The 23,214-nt window shown below is 44.2% G+C and overlaps 1 long non-coding RNA gene across 2 annotated transcripts in view; it reads left to right on the plus strand.

Annotated features, from left to right (window-relative positions):
• LOC309639538 overlaps nucleotides 1-22,673 on the plus strand; it is a 168,406-nt gene extending 145,733 nt beyond the window's left edge. For both annotated transcript variants that reach the window (XR_014251717.1, XR_014251718.1), the window contains exon 4: nucleotides 21,773-22,673. This is a non-coding gene — a long non-coding RNA (uncharacterized lncRNA). The remainder of the gene's footprint in view (nucleotides 1-21,772) is intronic.
• The last annotated feature ends 541 nt before the right edge of the window (nucleotides 22,674-23,214 follow it).

The following is a 23,214-nucleotide window of genomic DNA, read 5'->3' on the forward strand; positions in this document are numbered from 1 at the left end:
AGGCCTCTCTTGGGCCAGACAGCCAGAACACCTACACATGGCATCTCTGTGTAGCTACTTGGCTTCCTTGCAAGATGGTGGCTAGGTTCCAAGGATGAACATCACAAGAGAGAGAAGGCCATGTGGAAGAAATACTTATCGCCTTTTATGACCTTACTTGGCTGCCACAGAGGGTCACTGCTGCTGTTTTCTGCTCATCAGGGAAGTAAAGAAATTCTGCCCAGTGTCAAGGGGAGCAGAAAAACTCCAACTGGTTGATGGGGGAATGGCAAAGTTCTGGAAAGGCATATGGGACTGGCAATACGCTGCGGTATTTTTCGGGAAATCCCATGTGCCACAGTTAATATACATACAACTCTTTAATAGGAACTGGCACACAGGAAGTTGATGTTATCTCAAGTTCAAACTCTTTCTGCAATCTGAAATTGTAGGATCCCGGAGGGCTGAGATCTTATAGTTCTCTGTTATCCTGAACTGTGCAAGACCCGGAGGGGATATTTGGCAAGTGTTTGTTGAATGATTAATGCACGATTTTCAATCGTTCAACTTAGTGTTTCTCAAAACTGGCCGCTGATCAAAATCACTGAGGAGGTTGGTTAAAATTGTCCCCCAACTCTACACTTGACCTACTTAATCAGAATCTCCAGGACTGTAGTTTGGGGACAAGCGTTTTTTAATGACCTCTTCTGGTGGTTCAGATGTAGCCAGTGTGAGAACTAACTAACATTTTCAAGTCATTGGTTTAACTCAGGAGAATCCAATATTCCTAGTAGGAAAGAGCAGGCCCATTTTATGGATGGACAAACTGAGGCTCAGGCGATGAAGGGACTTGAGCAAAGGCACACAGTGAATTAGACTACCTTCTGAAAAGCAGCAGCGCAAGAACTCCAGGCACTGTGGCTAGTTGGTAAAAGTAATATTTTTGGATCAGAGCTTTGGTGGTACTGGGGAGAAAGCTTTGGGGGTTCTTTAAGTTGGCAGTTTTAAAATTTGATTTATTCACTTGCTTCCCTCCCTTTGATTCTTTTGCCACAATTGAGTAGCAAGTGTGGTTAACTCACCTCCTATTTTTCTTTAAATAGACTCACTTTTTTCCATAGATAAATTTAACCCCCTCGTAAGTAATAATAGCCACAAAAGTAGGGGTGTGTTGACCTAGTTCCACGTTTGTTCTAACACATATAGAATTGTGTACATAACTACTTAAATTAAGAAAAGGTTTGACTGTGTAGCACCTAAAATTGTCTCTTGTACAGCGAGTGGTATGTGTCTCAGGTAGGACTGGCTACATAATTTGTGGTCTCAGTGCAAGAGGAAAACGCGGCACCTCTCCTTCAAAAATTATTATTATTAATAATATTATTGTTAATTATTAAATTATTAATTATTAATCATTATTTATTATTAATAATTATTAATTATTATTCAAGACAGTGACAGCAGAGCATTAAACCAAGCTCAGGGCCCTTCTGAGTGCGGGGTAGTCACCTGCCCATGAAGCTGGCCTCTGTCCAGACTTTGGGATACACTATTTTAAGTGGGACCAATCAGCCAGCTCAGCTCAGGTTCCTGGAGCGAAGGACATTGGTGATCTTCTCCCCACCAACATTCAAGGGGCGTCCAGGACTCAAAAGGCTGGATGTGAAGTCTGGGGTCTTCATGTAGCCAAGAGAACACGGGGCCTTGCTGAGCCTGTAGCCCAGGAATCCTGAACCCAGGCGAGCCAGAAGACATGTTCCAGAGACGGTTTTCTAAGAGGGACCAGGAGGAATATAAGAGAGGAATGTTCTCTAAAGTGGGATCGAGAGTAATCGTTTCTCTGTTTGTTTGGTGATGAGCTCTGTGTGGTTAATACTCACGTGTGGGGATAAATATTTTCCTTCCATCGTCATGGAAGAGGGAGGGATACAGAGAACTAGAGGAACAGAAGGGGGTAGGGGAGGCAGGGGAGACAGGATGGATCCAAAAAAATAAAGAAAAAGCAAAAAATTGTAACGTGGACTTATAGAACCCTCAAAATATTTTCAGCATCCTTTCTGGCTTGGCTCCTGCTGTGTTACCTTCAGGTGGTTGCCAATATCTGTGAAAAACTCGTGCTCTTGGCTTCAGGGATCAAAATACTGGGCGTATGTAGTGCAAAGAGCAAATGTCGGGGGACCCCATACGTTCTTTGGGTTTTGTGTTATAGGACCTCGGCAACAATTTCAGAAGTGTTGCTATTTCAATCGGGTTGGTATTTCACACTCCTTTTAAAATAGAGTCAGCCAAGCCCAGAGCACCAGACTACCCCTTGCAGGGCCAGCTCTCCCTCCGAAAAGCCTTGAGGTCGGCAGCAATTGTGTCTGCTGCTTGGAATGAAACCAGTTCAAGCCGTTTTCAATTCACCATGGAGAGCCTGTAGGAAAATCACGTTTTGTTGTAACGGACACTAGCTCTTAGAAAAACCTTTGTCTTCATTTTTTTTTTTCTTGTGCTCCAAGTGTTGAACTGAAACAAGTAGATATGTAAAACTGCTGTTGAACGAAGAGTCAAACTCTACTGCCCAATGGGGAGGGAGTGGGACATTTTTATAAATGGGACATTTATATAATTATAATTATAAGTGGGACATTTTTATAATTTTTATAACTGCCACAGATGGGACAGTTATGGTGTCCCAACACCATCCCAGGTGTTTTAGAGAGGTTATTTAATTCCATTCTCAACAGTGGGAGGTAGGCATGTTGTTTCCCATTTACGGAGGCTGAAACTGAGGTTCTGATGGATGACGTGACGTCCCCCAGTTGAACAACTTGGAGGTGCTGGAAATGAGATTTGAATCCGTGCCGGTCCGACTCTTGAACCCTGTGATGAAGCAGGGACATTTTCATATTCTCAGCCAACACATATTGCTCTCATTCACGAACTTATTCCTACAGCTTATATTTATTGAGCACCTACTATGTGCCAGACACTATCTTAGGCGTCCTAGATGCAAAGGTGAGCAAACCCAAAAGCAGTTGGGTCTTTCATTTCTCCGTAGACCCCCTCACTTTTCTTCCTACCCTTCCCATGGACAGTGCTCTACAAAGTTCACTTGGAAACAAAGCCTCTTTTTGCTTTGCTCTGGGGTAGCTGTTGTGCACGGAGCTTTAGTTGTGTGTTGATTTAGTTGCCTCTCTTCATCAAATGAAGAACCCCAAGAGAATGAAGGGCTGTACCCCAGCCTTTTGGAAATGGCTTCTCCCCAACTCCAAACAAGCATGGGGCTCTGGACTGAGCATCATTGTATTCTACCTTGGCCACAGTGATTGGTCCAAGAAGGAGCATGTGACTCAGGCTCGGCCAATCAAATTGCTTCCCTAGCATTTTTACAGTGGACCTGATAGGGAAGAATTTGTTGTTGTTTATTCAAGTGCAGCTACAATTCCAGCTTTCTTGTGGGAGCTGGCTTTGAAAGAAAGTGGAGACAGAGGATTGCCAGGTCTGAGTCCTTGATTCTGGGCGTGCCTAAAGCCAGTTTCCTGCCTGTCCTTTCTGTGGTTCAATAGGAGAATTACTATCCTTCCACTTCCCCTCTTTGATTAATGTCAGTTGGAGTTGACTTTCTGTCACTTATACCCAGAGTCCCGATGAGCACATCCTAAGTAACCGTCATGACAAATATATGGAAAAGAACTGGAATACAGTGCTAAAGCCATTTATATCAGTAAGTGTAGGGTATCAGGCCAGACTCAGGTGGGTGGGTGGGTGGATTTGTATGGGTGCCAGGAGTGGGCAGGGGTGGTGGCACTGCTAGGGGGATTGAATATCACAGTAGGTAAAAGTCTGGGCTTTTAGAGACTGAAGGTCTTGGGTTCAAATCCCAGCTTCTGTCCCAGACTAGCTGTATAACATTGGGCAAGTTACTTAACCTCTCTGAGCCCATTACTATGAATCCGGTGAGAAATGGAAAGAGTACTGTAAGATGGTATGTACCTGGGCCAAAATTCCTGGAGCTGGAAATGTCTAAAAGATCCCTCCATTATCCTTTGTGCTGGAAACTTGCCCCCATCACCTTTCACTTCATATTCATCAGCAACACTGAAAGTCCTCTCCGTGGGACTTCCCTGGCGGTCCAGTGGTTAGGACTCCATGCTTCCACTGCAGGGGGCACAGGTTTGATCCCTGATCAGGCAACTAAGATCCTGCAAGGCTCATGGCTTGGCCAAAGGAAAAAAAAAAAATGTCCTCTTTGTTTGTAAGGCACTGGGGACACAGCGTCAAATAAAATGGGCAACATCCCTGCTCTTTTGGAGCTTACTCTTATGCTTTATGGGTGGACCCATAGATAACACTCCCCTGAGGCAGGAGACCTTCTGGGTCCTGTTGGTACATTTGTGAGGGACCTGAGAGTTCCAGAAATGCTGCCAAGGGAAAGTGGGAGGTAAGTGGAGATGTGGGCAATGTGTAGAAATAGCCCAAGTCAAAAGGGAATTGAGGTGAAGAGGGAGCTCCTGGTGGAGAACCCAGCACAGGGAAAGGCTTACAAGTGAGACTCAGCGGGATCCTTTCAGGAGAGTGACAGTGCGTTTAGCGTGGCTGCTAGAGTATGAAGCAGGTGGGGTGGGAAACGGGGCTGGAGAAGTAAGTGGGGAAGATGATGCCGAGTCTAGGGTCTTATGTGAAGATATTAGGACTTTAGGGCCATGGTGTCCCTTTGAAGAGCTTCCACAAGACCCTTCCAGGTGTCCTCTGGAGGTCAGAGCAGAGGAGAAATCAAGACTAGAATCCTGGATCCAAGATGCAAAATTCTTGGAGAGCCCAACCTCCCATTTTCCAGATGGACAAACTGAGTTCCCGAGAGGAAGGGTGACTGGCCCGATGTCACAAAGCTGGTGAGCAAAGCGGCTGGAACCAGAGTCCAGGTCTCCGGATCTCAAACCAGTGTTTTTTTTTTTTCTGCCCCTGGAGTTCTTCCCCTCCAGGCCCCCACCTGGGCCAAATCCGGCCCCTTGTAGCTCTTCTGAACTCGGCCAAAGCTTCGATTCCTCACGTACACACAGCCACGCTGTCTCAGGAAGCTCGCAATAAATTTTTTTTTTTCAGGCAACGCCTTGCTCCCATCCCTGCAAAACAATGTATTTATTATTGCTAAGCCTTTTCCATCTTTGAGGAGAAAATGCATACCACATGACTCCCCAAAGCCGAGCCGTCCCGGTTTACAAATACAGTACGTTAATAGCTTTGTAAACATTTATTCAGGATGACAGCTGAGGGAAACATGTGGCATTAATTAGAAGGCTCAGCAACTCGGCCTATTAAGAGGGAGGTTAAATCTGAATTAGTTGGCTTTGCCGAGACGAGAGGCTCCGGGGAGCAAAACTTTGCTCTAATATGTTCTGACTCTGTGGACGTGGGGTGTGTCGGGGGTACACGGGGGTCTCTTAGGGAGGAAGCCTGTGTCTTGGCAAGATGGTCGCTGAGTCATGGGGCTGCAAAACTGTCCGGATTGGCCGCCCCAAACATCTGTCCCCCGTGTCCTGCAACTTGCCGTGGCTTCGGATGGTGGGAGCATGAGGTCACAGGGTCTGGGAGCCTGCAGCCCATCAGGGGTGCGGAATCAGCTTCCCCAAGTCCGCTGCGCTTTTGGGGGATGGCTTTCTGGGCTGGGAGTTGTCTCTTCCTCTGGTTTGCCGTTGCTTGTCCAGCATAGAATTCCCCCATCACAGCATCCTGGATTGTCCCTGCCTCGTGGTACCCATGAGTCTCCCCAGTAGACTAGGTGCTCAGGGAGCCCAGAAGCCCATCCTGTTCCCCGCTTTCTCTTTGTCCAGTGAGGCTTGGTTTAAAGTAGATGCCCGAGGGGTGATTTCATCTCAGCCTCACGTTCATAAAAGGTTGTGAATTTAGATGTTTGAGTTTATCCCCAAATGGTTGTATATTCGCACACAGAAATGTCCCAACAGCATTGAAAGGAGGTGACATTTGTCACACGACTGTAAACTTGTCGATACACGGACATCCTTTTATTTTTATTTTATTTTTTTGGCCACGCTGCACGGCTAGTGGAATTTTAGTTCCCCAACTAGGAATCGAACACGGGCTCTCGGCAGTGAAAGTGCTGAGTCCCAACCAATGGACCACCGGGGAATTCCCAAAATCCTTTTATTTTTTTATAAATCTTTTAATTACTTCGTAAATAGCACAATGACATTGCTTTGTTGCTCCTGGGATGGTGTTCAATATGTTAATTTGTTACATGTAAACGTTAAATCACACCCTGGTTTGTGTGCGATCCTGTTCTGACTTTTCTTCATCTGTGAATGTTCCCTAGAGCTTCTAAGTACAGAAGGGACCCAGGTCTGCTGTGACCACTGAGAACCTGGATGGTGCCCTGTGAATATATGTTGAGTGCATCTGTGGAAGAAGGAGTGACCTTGGGAGGTCATGTGTCTTCTCTGGGGCTCAGTTTTATCATCTGTAAAATGGGATGGCAGGCACGGAAGAAGGGCTGGCTAGTTGAGGGCTGAGGATGCAGTGAGTTGACTCACAGCACACTACACAGTTCTGGTTTCTGCTCTGTTGGCTCTGCCCGCAGGACCTTCTGGCCCCTCTGTCCTGATGCCATCATCTTCCCCACCGCTACCCCAGTTGAGCCAGGCTCCCATCTTCCCATGGCCTCACTTGGTGTTTCACTTGGATGGACGACCCAGAAACAGATTGGAGCCTCCTCTCTTTTGGCTCCATCTCCAAACACCCACCTTCTCCCTCTCTTCTCCATTCACTGTGCAGGCACTAGAAACTCGAAGACTTAGTGGTTTTCAAACATTGTTTTTTCCCCGGCAAACAAGATCAGTAGCACAGTTTCTAAAACAGACCCACCAGGAGAGGCCCTGGATGAAGTAGGGGTCGGAAGCCTCCCTCTCCCTCTCTGGATTCTAGGATGTTGCAGAGCTGGTTGTAAAACCCTGATGTTATCGATATTCTCATTTAATGGGTGGAGAGTCTGTGGTCCAGGAGGGGCAGTGCCTTGTCTGGCAGGGAAGAGGTGGGGCTGGGGCTAGAACCCGACTCTTTCCACTGCATCTTGTCTAAGAGCACGAGAGTTTAGAAGAGCTTCAGCAGTAACTCTGGTAGGGCTCACTGGAGGCAGGTAGCACAAAGGTTAAGAGGGGGTGGCCAGGAGCTAGACTTCCTGGGTTCCAATCCTGCTCTCACCACTTAGGAACCGTGTGCCTGGGCAAGTTCAGTAACCACACATGGCTGATGGCTACCATATTGGGTCACGTGGCTCTAGAACACAGGCTCTAGCCCAGAAGTACCTGGTTTGCAATTCTGGCTCTGCTACTTGTTTGCTGTGAAATTTGGGTAAGTTACTTCATTTCCCTAAACCTCAGTTTCTTCATCTGTAAAGCGAGACTAACATCGAAGTCACGGCACCTGGCCAGATCATACTTCCTGTAGCCATCAAGGTCCCTGAATCTGGAGACACAGGATACAACAGATCTCTTAAGGAAGATAGTGAATACTTCCAAAGACTCCTCAGGCATTTTCTGACAATTTCACTGAACACTCACCCCTTCCTTGGGTCAAGGTAAAGAGGGGCTCAGCCGGATGAGGTTGGTTCTCTGTTATGTGGACCACAAGTGGGTTTTGCTTGATTCTTGGAGTGTGCAGTTTCCTGTTGGCTGGCTGGCTGCACAGAGGGTGAGGCAAGGAATGGGGGGCTGGGAAGGAAGAGCTGGGTGAAAAGGCAGCCCAGCCTCTCCAGCACTAACAGTCTGTTTCATGTGCATCGGATAACAAAGGCCAAGTTCTGGTCCGCTCCTGGCCTTTCAGGTATAGATAATAAACAGCAGGTAAATACAAGGGCAGAGGAGCCAATGAGTGGGGGACAAGGGCAACCCACGGCAGGAAAATAGCTGAGACTAGTGGGCTGTAGGGTCTGAAGGGCTGCCTTTATAAACCCTCCCTTACTTTTCTTTCCTTTTTTTCCCCCTAATGCAGGAGGGAGAAGTTTGCTCTTATTTATTTATTCTGAGTGTTTAGGCATGTCTACGGGTCCTCGTTGGAAGCATTTCGCCATGGCACTGTGTCCCTTCCAACCCCACACCCCTCCAGCCTGTAGATAAGGCTTACGATTTAGAAGTCCCCATCCTTTCCCCAGAGAAAACAGGGTTTTCTTTCCCCAAACAGAGCTTTGCTTCCTTCCCGTGCCAGATCTCCCAGGTCCGCTAGACTCACGATGCAGCTGGCATCTCAGAGCAGGGCAGGGGATGGGGAGCGTGGAGAAGCCTCCCTGAGCTGGGATGGACCACACCCCACCCATCACACCTTCCTGCTGGGTCTGTGGCAGATGTGGGGAAGCGACCTTGAAAAAAAATTCAAAAAGCAAAGGAAGAGTGCTACGTCTAGACTAGTGCTACTTCTAGACAGTTCTTGGGTTTTGCTTCCATTTTCTCCATCTAGGTCTAGCTTTTCCAGCTCGTCCACAGCAAATTCATGTGTTGGCTCTCTGCTTTCCCAACTCCTTGATGCTAAAGAGGAAGGGTCGGGACTTCCCTGGTGGTCCAGTGGTTAGGACTCTGCACTTTCACTGCCGGGGGCCTGGGTTTGATCCCTGGTCGGGGAGCTAAGATCCCACAAGCTGTACAGCGCGACCGAAAAAAAGAAAAAAAAAAAAAAGAAAAAAAGGAATAAAGAGGAAGGGTCGTGTTGAAGAGAGCATTTGAAGCACACAGGAGAGCAGATGCTTTCATAGGACACGGACCAGACAACCAGAGGTATGGACTCTGGTTCAGAGTCTGCCGCTGACCGTGGTGTGACCAGGGTCAGAGACATCATTCCATTCTGGGCCTCTGTTTCCTCATCTCTAAACTGGAAAAGATAGTATTTCTCCTATATGGAAAGATTTTAAAGGAAATCTTTCTTGGAAAGATAATCAAGACTCCATCTTGATTAGTCATATCAAACCCCAGAGTATTTGTAGATGGGGCAAGCCTCGCCTTCAGTTTTCTTTCCTCTACAATTTGGGAACTTTGAAGTTTTCCTTGCAGGAGGATGGAGAGACCAAAGTAATGGCCATGGAAAGGGGTCTTGGTTAAAAGATGGTAGGGATGTGTGAAGTGTTGTGAACAATCATAGCTCAGATGAGGTTCATGGCCAGGTTCACAGCTGGGTTCATGGCCAGGTTCATGGCCAGGTTCATAGATGGGTTCATAGCTAAGCTAAGTTCATGAGGTTCATGGCTAAGTTCATGGCCACATTCTTCAGTTTGCCTCCAAGTCCCATGCTTTAAAAGAAGAAATCATTATTGAAGCTGCCAAGCCAATATTAAAACCAGTGACTTATGAAAGGGCCTGGCAGTCAGCACTGGGAATCTTTTTGCACCTCTTAATTTTGCAGAGGGAAGGAAGCATCTGATCTGGGGCAGGTCTTTTAGTAACACCAAACCCAGAAATGGAAAAGAGTTTCCCCAGTCAACTGGCCTCATTTCTCAAAGTCTGAGATGGTTCACGTTGGAAATGTCCCAGGGAGGAGGGGGAATCAGAAGAGCAAATTCCCCATCTTCTAGGTGGGAAAAGATGCCTACATGGCGGAGTGAAACAAGATGACCTTTCAGAGATCCAGCGGCACTCAGTAAACTCATCCTGGATGCCTCTGCTTTGTTTTTTTCTTTCGTAAGCGACATTTTATACAGTGAGGGAAACCCCACATCCTCAGACACTGCCAATGGAAGGGCACACGGACAAATCTTTCTGGAGGGCACATTCTTTAAAAACACATACACCGTTTGTCCCAGAAATTCCACTTCTGGGAGGTTATCCTGAGGTGTGAGGACAGAGGTGACGATGTCACAGCAGCATTGTCGATGGCAGTGAAAACGTGGAAACATCCTAAACGTCAACAGTAGGAGATGGGTTATGAAATTAACCTATAATCATGCGCTGGAAGAGGAAGCAGCTGTTAAAAATTATTTCCTCCCCTTTCTCTCGTTCCCTTCCTCCTTCTTTCCTTCCTTCTTTCTTTCATTCTTTCCTTCTACAAATATTTGTTGAGTGCCTACTATGTCCCAGACACTGCGTCCAAGTGAACTCGGTGTGATATCTAAGTGAACTGGCATGGAAAGATGTTTATGATGTATTAAGTAATAAACACACAATAAAAATAAATTGGAAAGCTAGTTTCATGGATGTATTATATGATCCTACTCTTGTAAATATATATATATATAAAAATAAAAATTTTTTTTTGGCCGTGCCGAGTGGCATGTGGGATCTTAGTTCCCCAACCAGGGATCGAACCCTTGCCCCCTGCAGTGGAAGCACGGAGTCTTAACCACTGGACCTCCAGGGAAGTCCCCTATATATTTATATATTTATATGATAGGATATGAAATAAAATGTTTGAAAAGACATGCACCAGAATATCACTGGTCAATTTTCTCTAGACGTTGCGATAACGGGTGGCCATGATCTCTTTAAATCTTGTATGTTATCGGCATTGTTAAGTTGCTTATGGTGAGATTGTTTCTTATGTAATTCTAGTTCAGTGAGGCTCTGCACGGTTTGGCGTCAGACCTCCCCCTCGCTGCTTTCATCTCCCGTCTTTGTCGCCCTCACCCCCAGCCTGCCTCACCCTCGCCACAGAGCATCTCCGTTTCTTAAACATGTCAGATTTGTTCCTACCTCTCAGGCTCTTTGCACGTGCTGTTCACTCTGGAATACTCTTTCCTCAGATCATTGCCAGCTCCTTCAATTTATTCCAGTCTCAACTCAAATATCCCTTCCTCAGAGAGAACATCCCTGCTCACTTAATTAAAATTAGCATGCCCTGCACATTTTATTGCATTTCTCCATGTTAGTGACTTCATAGTGCTTATAAATCTGAAATTCTCTTGGTTTTTCTCTAACTTGTTAGTTTCTGTCTTTTCCACTTGAATGTAAGCTTTCTGTGCACAGGGACCTTGTGTTCTTGGCTTCTGGAACAGAACTTGGCCCATAATAAGAAATCAATAAATATTTGTTGAATGAACAAATTCTGGGAAATATATATTCAAGAAAGAATTATTTTTAAAGAATTCTCCTTTTCTTGCTTACCAGAGACATGTAGGAAACTGGTGACTTTCAGCTGCAAGATTTTCTCTATTCTGCCAGCATAGTCTTTCTGACCTTGCAAGTGACCCAGTGTGGGCCTATACCACTGAGCATGCAGTGCCCAAGGTCATGCAGGAGTTGGTAGATACCCAGTTGGAGGGAGGCACCTGAATCCTCATCCATGGATCATACACCACTGCCTAGTGAGCAGCTTAGCAGCTTCAGACACCCGAGTTGTAATTCTTGCTCTGTGGGTGATTTGCTGTGTGATATCTGTCAAGTTTCTCAACCTCTCTGTGCTGCAGTTTTCTCATGTGTGTAGTGACGGGGAGATCCTATCCATTTCCAGATCTACTGGGATGGTACACCATCAGTAAGCTAATGCCACACCTTCAGTGCCCTTTCACATCTGTTTTATTCCCTTTTGGGCATCATTATCCCCATTTTATTTTATTTTGTTTAATTAATTAATTTTTTTGGCCGCGCTGTGTGGCTTTTGGGATCTCGGTTCCCTGACCAGGGGTCGAACCCAGGCCCTCAGCAGTGAAAGTGTGGAATCCTAACCACTAGACCTCCAGGAAATTCCTTCATTATCTCCATTTTAAACCTCTCAGACCAGGCTAGGATAGTGGAAAGGGAAAGGAATATTATTATTTGAGCAACTCCAATATGAATGCTATGTTAACTGCATGACAACATCCTGAGGTATAGTTATGCCCATTTTACAGATGAGGAAACTGAGGTAATGTCTTACCCAGATGCTCAGAGTGAGTAAGGGGCAAAGAAAGATTTGAATCTATATCTATTACTATAATAACATCGAGTCAGGTCACCTCCAAGTTATAAGGACACACGATTCTTAATGGATGCTAATTTCCTTGTCAATCAAGACAGGCTGCTCAGCAACAGAGACTGACAAAGCTCTGAATGGCCAGCTCCCTCTATATCTGCTAGAATTATTTTTCTAGAGGATAACAAAGGAAAAGATTTCAGGAAAAAAGTTTGCAAAAATCCATGTCTTGGCCAGCCGTATCATATTAAAACCCTTCTGAGAAGCAAGCCAGTTTGGTTACTTACCATCGGGGCCCATCCAGCTTAGTTCCAAGAGAGGAATTATAGTTCGAGGGAGGCCAACTCTAGGGAGACTAGAGTTACTGGCATTGAGCTGGAGGCCAAGATCTTTTAATGCAAGGTCTTGGCAGGTGGAGGGAAGGAACTTGGGCTCCAGCCTTTATTTTTATTTGTTTACTCATTTATATTGGGGTGAAATTCACATAACATAAAATTAACCATTAAGGGACTTCCCTGGTGGTGCAGTGGTTAAGAATCCGCTTGTCAGTGCAGGGGACATGGGTTGGAGCCCTGGTCCGGGAAGATCCCACATGCCACGGAGCAACTAAGCCCGTGTGCCACAACTACTGAAGCCCGCGCACCTAGAGCCGGCGCTCTGCAACAAGAGAAGCCACCACGATAAGAAGCCCTCGCAGCGACGAAGAGTAGCCCCCGCTCGCCGCAACTAGAGAAAGCCCGTGCGCAGCAAAGAAGACCCCACGCAGCCAAAAAAAAAAAAACCAAAAAAAAAACTTGATATCACACTTCAAACATGATACATCTAGAGCTACATGTATAAAGAAATTAAAGAGTAATAAAAATTGTTTACTATAAAAAAATTAACCATTAAAATTTTTTCCTAGTTTTACTGAGATATAATTGACATACAGCACTATGTAAGTCTAAGGTGTAGAGCATATTGATTTGACTTAACCATTTTATTTTATTTTTTAATTTTTTGGCTGCACCACGTGGCATGTGGGATCTTAGTTCCCCTACCAGGGATGGAACCCACGCGCCCTGCCGTGGAAGCCCGGGTCTTAACCACTGGACCGCCAAGGAAGTCCCCTAAAGTTAACCATTTTAAAGTGTACATATTCACAATGTTGTGCAGACACCACCCCTATCTAGTTCCAAAACATTTTTGTCACCCCAAAGAGAAATCCCATTCCCATTAAGCAGTTTTTCCTCCCTGACCCCCTCCCTTCCTCCCACTTCCAGCCCTTGGTAATTAATTTACCTCATGCCAGTGTCTGGAGGTGAGCTAAGATAGGCCTTCCTCCCAGACTTCTAAGGACTTTCTGGTGCCAAGACACTAGCCCTACACCCTCCATCAGAGGTGTTACCTTGGTAATTAAAAAACAAAACTAATTTGTTTGTTGTCTCTATGGATTTGCCTATTCTGGACATTTCATATAAATGGAGTCATACAATATGTAACCTTTTGTGTCCGGCTTCTTTCACTTAGTATAATGTTTTTGAGGTTCTCCCATGTTGTAGCATGTGTCAGTACTTCATTCCTTTTTATAGCTGGGTAAGAGTCCAGTGTATGGATAGACTGCTTTCTGTTTACCCACTTATCTGTTGATGGACACTTGAGTTATTTCCACCTTTTGGCTACTGTGAATTTTGCTTTGATGAACACTGGTGTGCAAGTATTTGTTTGAATACCTGTTTTCAGTTCCTTTGGGTATATACCCAGGAGTGGAATTGTTGGGTCATATGGTGACTCTTTTTGAGGAACTGCCACACTGCTTTCCAGAGTAACCGCTCCACTTTACATTCCCACCAGGAATGTGCAAGTATTCCAATTTCTCCACATCTTCGCCAACTCTTGTTATTTTTTGTTTTCTTAATTACAACCATCCTAGTGGGTGTGAAGTGGTATCTTATTATGGTTTTGGTTTGCATTTCCCTAATGGCTAATAATGTTGAGCATCTTTTCATGTGCTTATTGGCCATTTGTATATCTTCTCTGGAAAAATGTCTATTCAAGTCCTTGCCCAATTTTTGTGTTGTTCGTCTTTTTGTCATCAGGCTCTGGGCTTTCTTGACCTCATCAGCTGTTTTGCTGTGGGTCCCATTGGTGAAGCAGCCAGATGCAAAGATCTGCCTAGATAATCCCTGGACAAAACTTTTTTGAGTTTGGCCAAACTTACAAAGAATTTAGAAGCCTTCCCTTTATAGAATACTAGAAAGACTTCTGCAATTCATGCTAAGAAACACTCTAATTCTAGGACGTGAGCAGTTCTTCTCATTACAAGAACATTCTATACCCTTAAGTCCCTTTAATCACTTATAACACTCCCTCTTTATCTCTCATATGGAAACAATATATCCTATTTTCGGTGTGCTGTAATTATCCCCTTTGATAAAACCATGTGCAGAAACATGTACAACACGCCGAGTATTATCCACCTGGCCCATTTACATAGACTTTTTTTTTTTCTACTTTAGATTTTGCTTCATGTATTTTTACAGCCGTATTACACAGCATCAGTCTGAGAGACAGTGAATGGAAAATGTAGCGTGATTCCAAATTTCTCTCTCTCCTTTCATCTTCCGCTTCTTCCCTGTAATTCCATTAACCCGTCACACCAAGAAAACAAAACTTTGGAGCCAGGGATATCTCTCAACACCTCTGATGGAGGGTGTAGGGCTAGCGTCTTGGCACCGGAAAGTCCTTAGAAGTCTGGGAGGAAGGCCCATCTTAGCTCACCTCTAGATACCGGCATGAGGCTGGAGTGAGGGTCCCAGCACAGACCTTATTGGAAAATTAATTCCAGGTCTCTGGAGTTTGATTGGTTCTACTAGACTCTTTGTTTTGTTTTGTTTTGTGTTTTATTTTTTTGGCCGCACCAGCGGCATGCAGGATCTTAGCTCCCCGACCAAGGATCGAACCCGTACCCCCTGTAGTGGAAGCGCGGAGTCTTAACCACTGGGCCAACAGGGAAATCCCGGTTCTGCTAGACTTTTGATTCTTTTGGGAAAGTCGTGGAGTGGAGTGACAAGACCTCTGGTTTTGGAATCATAAGGCTCTAAGTTTAAATCGTGAGTCTACTACTGTAATGGGTTTGGGGCCTGGGGTGAGTGAATCATTCTTGGACTCAGTTTCTTGGACTTTAAAATGGGGATAACATTAGTGCCCACTCTACAAGGTTTGTATATCATAATGATGGCCAGTCTTGACCGAATATTTATGTGCTAAGCACTGGATGAGATGTTTTATAATTTTAAAATTTAGGAATTCCCTGGTGGTCCAGTGGTTAGGGCATTGTGCTTTCACTGCCGTGGCCCGGGTTCAATTCCTGGTCAGGGAACTAAGATCCCACAAGCCGCGCAATGCGGCCAAAAAAAAAAGTAAAAATTTAACCCTTGCCACAATTCTACCTAGATGCCCCTTTTAGCTCCATTTTACAGATGGGGAAACTGAGGCCTAGGCACATTACTTTAACTTGGCCAGATAGACAAAGCTGGCCCTTGGTGGAGCTGGGAAGAGCACCCTGTCTCCTTGGTGTCACCATCCTCTGTGCTCTCCTGTCTCTCGGGTGACATAAAGTATGTTCCCTTCCTGGAGGGGATCAGCACATGGTAGCTGTGAAGTGCAGAGTTCCGAGCACTTAGTAAATGGGCTGTGTTTACTCCTTTCCTTCCCTTTCTCCCTCAGAATTAATCTTCCAGCGGGGGCCTTTCTTGGAGACCAAAATTCAGGAGGACAAAGCAGAGTTCTGTACGGGATGTGCTTAACGTTGCCAATGGCTTTCAAAGGTTTCGGGGGTCTAAAAGCCCCTGAAGAATTTGGCTTGGAGCAGTTTTCCCCTTCATTCCTAAATCCACGGGCAGATTAGGCAAAATGGAATCCGTATGTTTCTGATTCATTTACACTTAACTCATCAAAATGTTCCTTTTTATGAGCTATTTGATGTCCAGAAAGCCTTTTGAGTAGATTTTATAAACCTTTTAAAGACTTTTCTCTTAGAAACAGGCGGTTGCGTTTTGCCAAGAATAAACAAACTTGAACCTCAAAAGTGCTGAGCTCGCCAAGGATCCTGATGCCAGAGGGCAAATTTGCGAAGTCACCCCTTTCTCACTCCTGACACTTTCTTCCATTTCTTCTCTCCTCTCCACCCCCGCACCCTGCACTAATCTTGGCCCCTCTGGTTTACTTGCAGGACTTTTTACCCCAAACATTTGCACCTCCTTGCAACATACTTCTTTTGTAGCTGCTCACCTTAGCAGGGGCAGCCCCGAGGCGTTTCTTCCCTACCTGCCTGGGTGCAACTAAGAACACATGAAAAGATGCACTTAACTCCAGGAGCTCGGAAATCAATACCGATATGTGTATCACTCACCTGGCCATTTACAAAGAACTGTCATTATTCCATGTGATTTTTATCAAGGGGCAGGCAGGCAGGAAAGCCTTTCTGATTTCCATTTTATAGTCAAGGAAACTGAGGCTCAGAGAACCTAAGGGATTGGCTAAGAACATCTAGCCCAAAGGTGGTGAATTTTTGTCTTAGTTCATTCAGGTTGCTATCACAGAATATCATAGACTAGGTGACGCCTAAACAACAGAAATTTGTTTCTCATAGTTCTGGAGGCTGGGAATTCCGAGATCAAGGTGCTGGCAGATTTGGTGTCTGGTGAGGGCCTGCTTCCTTAGTTCATAGATGGTCATCTTCTCGCTGAGTCATCAAGTAGTGGGAGGGTCAGGCAGCTCTGTGGGGTTTCTTTTATAAGGGCACTAATCCCATTCATGAGGGCTCCACCCTCATGACCTAATCACCTCCCCAAAGCCCCACCTCCTAATACCATCACATTGGGGGTTAAGTTTCAACATGAATGGGGGAGGGGAACAACTCTAAAGACTTTTTATTTTGTTTCGTTTTGCTATGCCAGCTCCTAAACATGACTCAAAAGGCCATCTACAAAGATTATTGGGGGAATTGCTTTTTTCTAGGATGTTAGATCTAAAGAAGAACGCTGGAAATCAAAGCGAGGTTAAACATGTTATTAACTGCTCACAACAGCTTTGAGGGGCAGCGATGGTGTTTCCATTCTATAGATGAGAAAACTGAGCTTCAGAGTAGTTACGTCATTTACATGAGGCCACACAGTAAAGCCAGTGAAACAAGGCATTAAGAACTAGACTGGCACAGCTGATCTTGTGTTTCCCAAAAGGTGGCATGCATGCCACCGACAGATATGAATGATTCAAAATGGTCCAAGAACATGAAAATAAGTGATTCTGAATCACATAGTGAGAGCTTTCTCCCTTTGCAAGCCTCCTTTGATTCTCATTGGCACAGAGAAATTTCCAGTTTGGTCCTGGCGTGCCTTTAACATCTCCTCACCATTCTCCTGTCCTCCGCTTTGTAATATGGAGAGAATAGGCATCATGCTGAGAACCTCCCATTGACAGCAGTGTGTAGCTGGAATATAATAGCTTTGTTTTGCTTTCCCTGTATTTCTTTTTTAAGGTTACCTTTTATTTATGGATGTGATACTAGATTTATGTACGTAATAGTGATATGCAATTTCCTTGGGAGAGTAAATAAATAAAAAGAATTGATTTAAGAAAAAATATAGTAAGCAAATGATTATACACATGGTGAGGATGGCAGAACTTTTGAAGGTAGCATCCAAAGGATTGATGTTTGGGACACACACATCAAGTCCATTTTACAGGTGATGAAATTGAGTCCTAGAGGGAAACCACTGGCTCAAGAGATAGTGCCAGGGTCAAGGTAAGACCTCAAGTGTTCTGGTGAGCTTTGATAGTTCAGATCATGTCCTGGATGGTATTTGTTTGGACATCTTTAATGTGCTTAGTGGTTTTGTACCGGGCCATGCCTGCAAATTGCCATTACACTCCGCCAATGTATGCTGAACGAGGGAGTGAGTAGGCAAGTGAATGAATGAATGAATGAAACATTTAATGGCTTCCTTCCTAACCCCTGACTTGAAGAAAGAAAAGGTATCTTAGAAGGGACCAGGCCAGACTAGGCTAGATCCTAAGTTGATCTTAACTCCTCCAAAATATAGAGGTGCTTTTAGTCTTAGACCAATGGTTGTCAACTGGGGGGTGATTTGGGGCACCCTCTCCCCTGGGGACATTTGGCAATGTCTGGAGACGTTATTAGTTGTCATCATGCGGTGTGGCGGGGGGGAGGTGATCGTCTCTACTGCTGGGATCTGGTGGATATAGGTCATGGATGCTTCTAAATATTCTACAGTGCACAGGGAATCTCCCAGAATGAAGAATTATCTAGCCAGAATGTTAATAGTGCCCAGGCTGAGAAACTGTTTTAAGTACCTGATAGAATCATGGAGACTTGAAGATAGAGAGGGTCTGAGGATATCTTGAAGAGTACAGTCTTGCTGAGTACTTAGAAATACTTTTTTTTTTTTTCTTACTGGCTGGCGTGGTGTAGTGAGCTCTCTCACATTTCAGTTTTGCTGATTTGTGCAGGTATGTATTTATTAAAAAAAGATATTAATCGCCAGAGGTAGTCACTTGTTGAGATGATAATCTTTGTTCATTGCCATGATAGTTTAAAACTATGTTTGACTCACATATCCACAGTTTATATGTTAAATTGCCTGGTAGAAGCCCTATGGATTTCTACAAGTGTTTGTTTTGTTTTGTTTGTTTTAGAAGGGAGTATTTGTGATGAAATATTTCTGGATAACTCTGAAATTATTTTGCTTGTTAGTGCTTCAGATGCTGGTCAGAAACTTAAAGACAACAATTCGGTAACTACATCAAAGAACTAACTAATCACAAGCAATGGTATTGGTCTGTTTGCATAGTTATCTCTCGCACTAGACTGTATGCATCCAGAGAGCAGGGGCTATATTCTTTTCATTGCTGTTCCCTCAGCATCTACTATCTTGTCAGCCATCTAAGAAGGGCTTAGTGAATATTATGTAAGTGAATGTATCATAGTTCTTAAGCTCATATTCTGTGTTGATACTAAGCTATGATATTTCTCTCTTATAAGAAAACTGATGTTCAGGTGGGTTAAATTATTTATTCAAGCTCACACAGCTAGACCTGTGGGAGAAGGCACCAAGAAGTATTATTGATGAAAGTTAGCTGGCCTTTTCATCTCATCTAAAAAGAATATGTGCTCTGTGAGACTGAGTTCTCTGCTATCAGTTAGAATATTTATCCATCATGGGACGTCCCTGGTGGCGCAGTGGTTACGAATCTGCCTGCCAATGCAGGGGACACGGGTTCGAGCCCTGGTCCGGGAAGATCCCACGTGCCGAGGAGCCACTAAGCCTGTGCGCCACCAACTACTGAGCTTGCGCTCTAGAGCCCGCGAGCCACAACAACTGAAGCCTTTATGCCTAGAGCCCGTGCTCCGCGATAAGAGAAGCCACTGCAGTGGGAAGCCTGCACATCTCAATGAAGAGTAGCCCCCAGTCGCCGCAACTAGAGAAAGCCCCGTGTGCAGCAACGAAGACCCAATGCAGCCAAAAAAAAAAAAATAATAATAAATAAATTTATTTTTTAAAAAAGAATATTTATCCATCATAAGCAATGAACAACTCAACAGTGAGAAAAAACAAAAGGACAGAAAAGCACAAGAGTGTTGTCTGGAGCATTGACTTTGAGGGATCTGAGTCCTGGATCATACTGAGTGTCTACGGGGAACTTGCCAAGAATTGCAGTCTCTTCATCCCTAAAATGGGCACAGTCAGAGTACCTGGGTCAGAAGCTTGTCCTGAAGGTCAGTTGAAGTGAAATGTGTAAAACCCAGGTCCTGGGTAGGTAGGAAGAACTCTGAAAATATGTGCGCTATTATAATGTGTACATGTGTGTAGCATTTCTTTTTAAAGGAAAAGAAGAACATTTTGCCCTGTGAGGGCTACTAGGAAAACAACAGTTGAGTGGTAGAAAGACAGAAAGCCAACTTCCCTTCCCCTCTAACACTGTGAAAAATTAGCTCTTTTGCTTAAGAGCACACAGACCCTTGAGGGAGGTAAGACATAAAACATGAACAGAGAGCAGACGCTGGGAAAATACCATCTTTTTATTGGCACTATTAGAGGGAAATATATGAACTGTATAATACCGTCATAAATACAGTTATTTGTAACGTCAAAGTAACAATGCCAGCCACAGTGTTTGTCTCTTTCATTCCCTCCTCTTGAAATGCTTCATAACCAAGCATAAAATCAAAGGACAATGTGAATAATATTTTCATTCATTAAGGGTTCATAATGATATATTAGTAATGTTATCCTGCATCCTTTAGAATGAGGTTCTTTGCTTCTCTGCAAGAATATTTGTTCCTCTTTTTGTCTAAGCAGCAAAGCTTTTTCATTTAAAAACATTCTTAGAAGAATGAGGTGCTGGAGTGCATATCTTGACAAACCATCAAATGGCTCTCACGGCCTCCCCCTCTCCCCATTCCAGTTGGCATGGGAACCTACTGTTCCCACCAAGGAAGCAGGTTGGGAGGAAGCCATAACTTATTGGAATGGAGAGTTATCAAAGTTGCTTTGAAAAGGAAAAAAAAATTGTTAGTGAACTTTGCCCTTTTATTTTTCTCTCTTTCTCTGCCTGTTACACACACACATACCCAAAAAACCAAAAAAAACACGATGTCAGACATCTGGTCAACTCTGCATCTCAGGGACACAGACTAAGCTTCTCAGAACATCTGGTGGACCCGGGAGAAAAAGATATACACACATACACCACATCCCCCCACTATTGCCAAAAAACACATTAAGGGATCTCTGGGTTCCTGGGAGATGCAGTGTGCTGACCAGGTGATAATTTCTATGAATAGGGACAGCAGTCCAAAATCTTGGGATTAAAGTGATTTGTTTGCCTCCATTTAAAAAATTTATTATGTATTTGTCCTCTGCGACTGAATCTGTTTTGGATTTCATTCTAAAATGGAGCCGACTGTAGTTTTTTGTTGTTGTTGTTTGTTTTTTTTTAATTTCAAGATTTCTTTTATCCCAAGACAGGAGCCTAGCAAATTACGTTAGCCTGTGGAGGGGAACTGGGTTTTCTTTAAGTTTTCAGTACAATCGTTTAAGACCAGAATTGAAATATTGTTTTCATGGACAGGGAGGGAGGGTGGGAAACGGTGGCAATTGTACGTGTGTGGGCTGGGGAGTGAGTTTTTAATACCAGAACATTTATATTTGAAACAAAAAAAGAAAGGAGGCAAGTTTCTCTCTCTCTCTCCCTCCCTCTCCCTAATATGAAAGGCATACATGCTGACTCTATAAAGTTTGGAAAATAGGCAAAGTATGAAGAAAAAAAATATCACCTATAATCACTGTATAACAGTACAGAAATCACCACTGGTAAACATTTTGATTTATTTCCTTCAGGTTGCAATAATGCTGTAGATAAAATTTTAAGTCATTTTTCACGTGCTGTCATATCATAAGCATTTTCTCCTGTCATTAAATATTCATTAGAGTCATAATTTAAAATGTTTTTGAAATACTTGATTATACTACGATTTTACTTAAGCATTTTAAATTGATGGATATTTACCTTAAAATTTTTTTTATTATAAACATCACTATGGTGACCATCTTTATACATAAATCGTTGCCCCTATATTGAATTAAAAAAACAAAGAAGTTAAGAATGGCTGGTGTGTAGAATGTCAGGGGTGAGACCAGAGGTAAAGTTGTATAGGTAGGCAAGAAATAGATCTTGCCAACCTCTGTATCCTATGCTAAGGGCTTATTATTCAAATAATAAGCATAGTAATAATGACGGTGAAGATGATAAAATAGGTAGGATTTGTTGAGTCTTTACTGTTCACTAGACACGTTTCCAAGTAACTTTTATTTATTAACTCATTTAATCTTTTTTTTTTGCCACACCATGCAGCTTGCAGGATCTTAATTCTCCGACCAGAGATTGAACCTGGGTCATGGCAGTGCAAACGCTGAGACCTAACCACTGGACTGCCAGGGAGCTCCCATTAACTCATTTAATCTTGCCAACGACCCTGAGCCATAGGTGCAGATTGCAAAACCAAAGCACAGAGAAGGTAAGCCATCTGACCAAGGCCATGAGGCTGGTAGGAACCCAGACGGTAGAGCTGACATGGTTCCCCGCTTTGGCCCATTACTTTATAGCAATAGGGAGCCACTGAAGGATTTTGGAAGGGAGGTGGAGGCATGATGAATGCATTTGCATATTTAAAAGATTTGCTCGGTGGCAGTGAGGAGAAAGAATGGAGGAGGCAAGAGTGGAAGCAGTCAGACCAAATCCAAGAGAGGGATGGAGACGGTGGAAGCTAGTGCAGTGAGAATGGAGGGAAGTGAATGGATTTGAGGAATGTTTGGGAGGTTGGGTTGATAGGACTTAGATCTGAAGATAGAGGGACAGTGCTTCAAGATTGCTTTGCAGATTTGGGCAGCTGGGTGGCGGGTGGGGCCGTGTGTTGAGATGGAGGGGGCAGCCGGATGACCTGCCCAGGGTTACCCAGCTACTAAGTGGAAGAAGTAGGATTTTGAGACCGAAGCCAGGAATCTGTGGATCTGGAGACAGTCTGCGAGAAGCAAGCTGTGCTGAATGAGAGCCCTTTCAATCAATGGAGGAGAGGAAAACAGAACTAGAATTTGAGGATGGAGTTCAAACAACACACACGGGAGCTCTGTCATGTCAAGTACGCCATTCCTTATCTAGAGAGACTGGACTCTAGAACCTGGATACAGCAAGAGGCACCTCGTATTCACAATCCCCTGCAGAACGCCTGGAAACCCTCTTTGTGTGAGGAAGGACCAGGAGACTGGAGGAGATGGAGGGTCGGGGCGGGGGTGGGGGTCACTTCATTCATTGCCCGACTCTGGGAAGCCACTCAGACAGAGGCAACTCACTCCATGTAGGGGCTTCTGTAAATGGTGTGACTGAGGCTTGGGGGTCTGTTTATTTTGAGGACATGGATACTAAAGACAGGTTAGGCCTTTAAATGTAAATCCAGTTGAGTAGGTTTTCTTTTAGGGAATACTTCGGGCAAATGAGGTGACAAAGTGGGGGAAAAAATCTGGGTTTTGGCGAGTGGCCATTCTAAATTTAAATGCCAGTGTTTCCATTTTATTGGTCTGGTGACAATGGGAATGCTGGTTTGCCTCCTTGAACATTATTTATTCATAAAATGAGGATAATATAGTCACCCCAAACGAAATCATATATATATGCCAACCACAGGGCTTACAATATAGCAGGTATAGCAACATGAACCCCATTTTCTTTCTCCTACAATCTTGACTTGATCTTCTTCTCCCCTATGAAGACCTTGTCTCTCCTCTCAATGTTCCTGGCCTTGTAATT

This window comes from Balaenoptera physalus (genome assembly GCF_965194825.1).
Source record: "Balaenoptera physalus genome assembly, chromosome: 12".
NCBI lineage: Eukaryota > Metazoa > Chordata > Mammalia > Artiodactyla > Balaenopteridae > Balaenoptera > Balaenoptera physalus.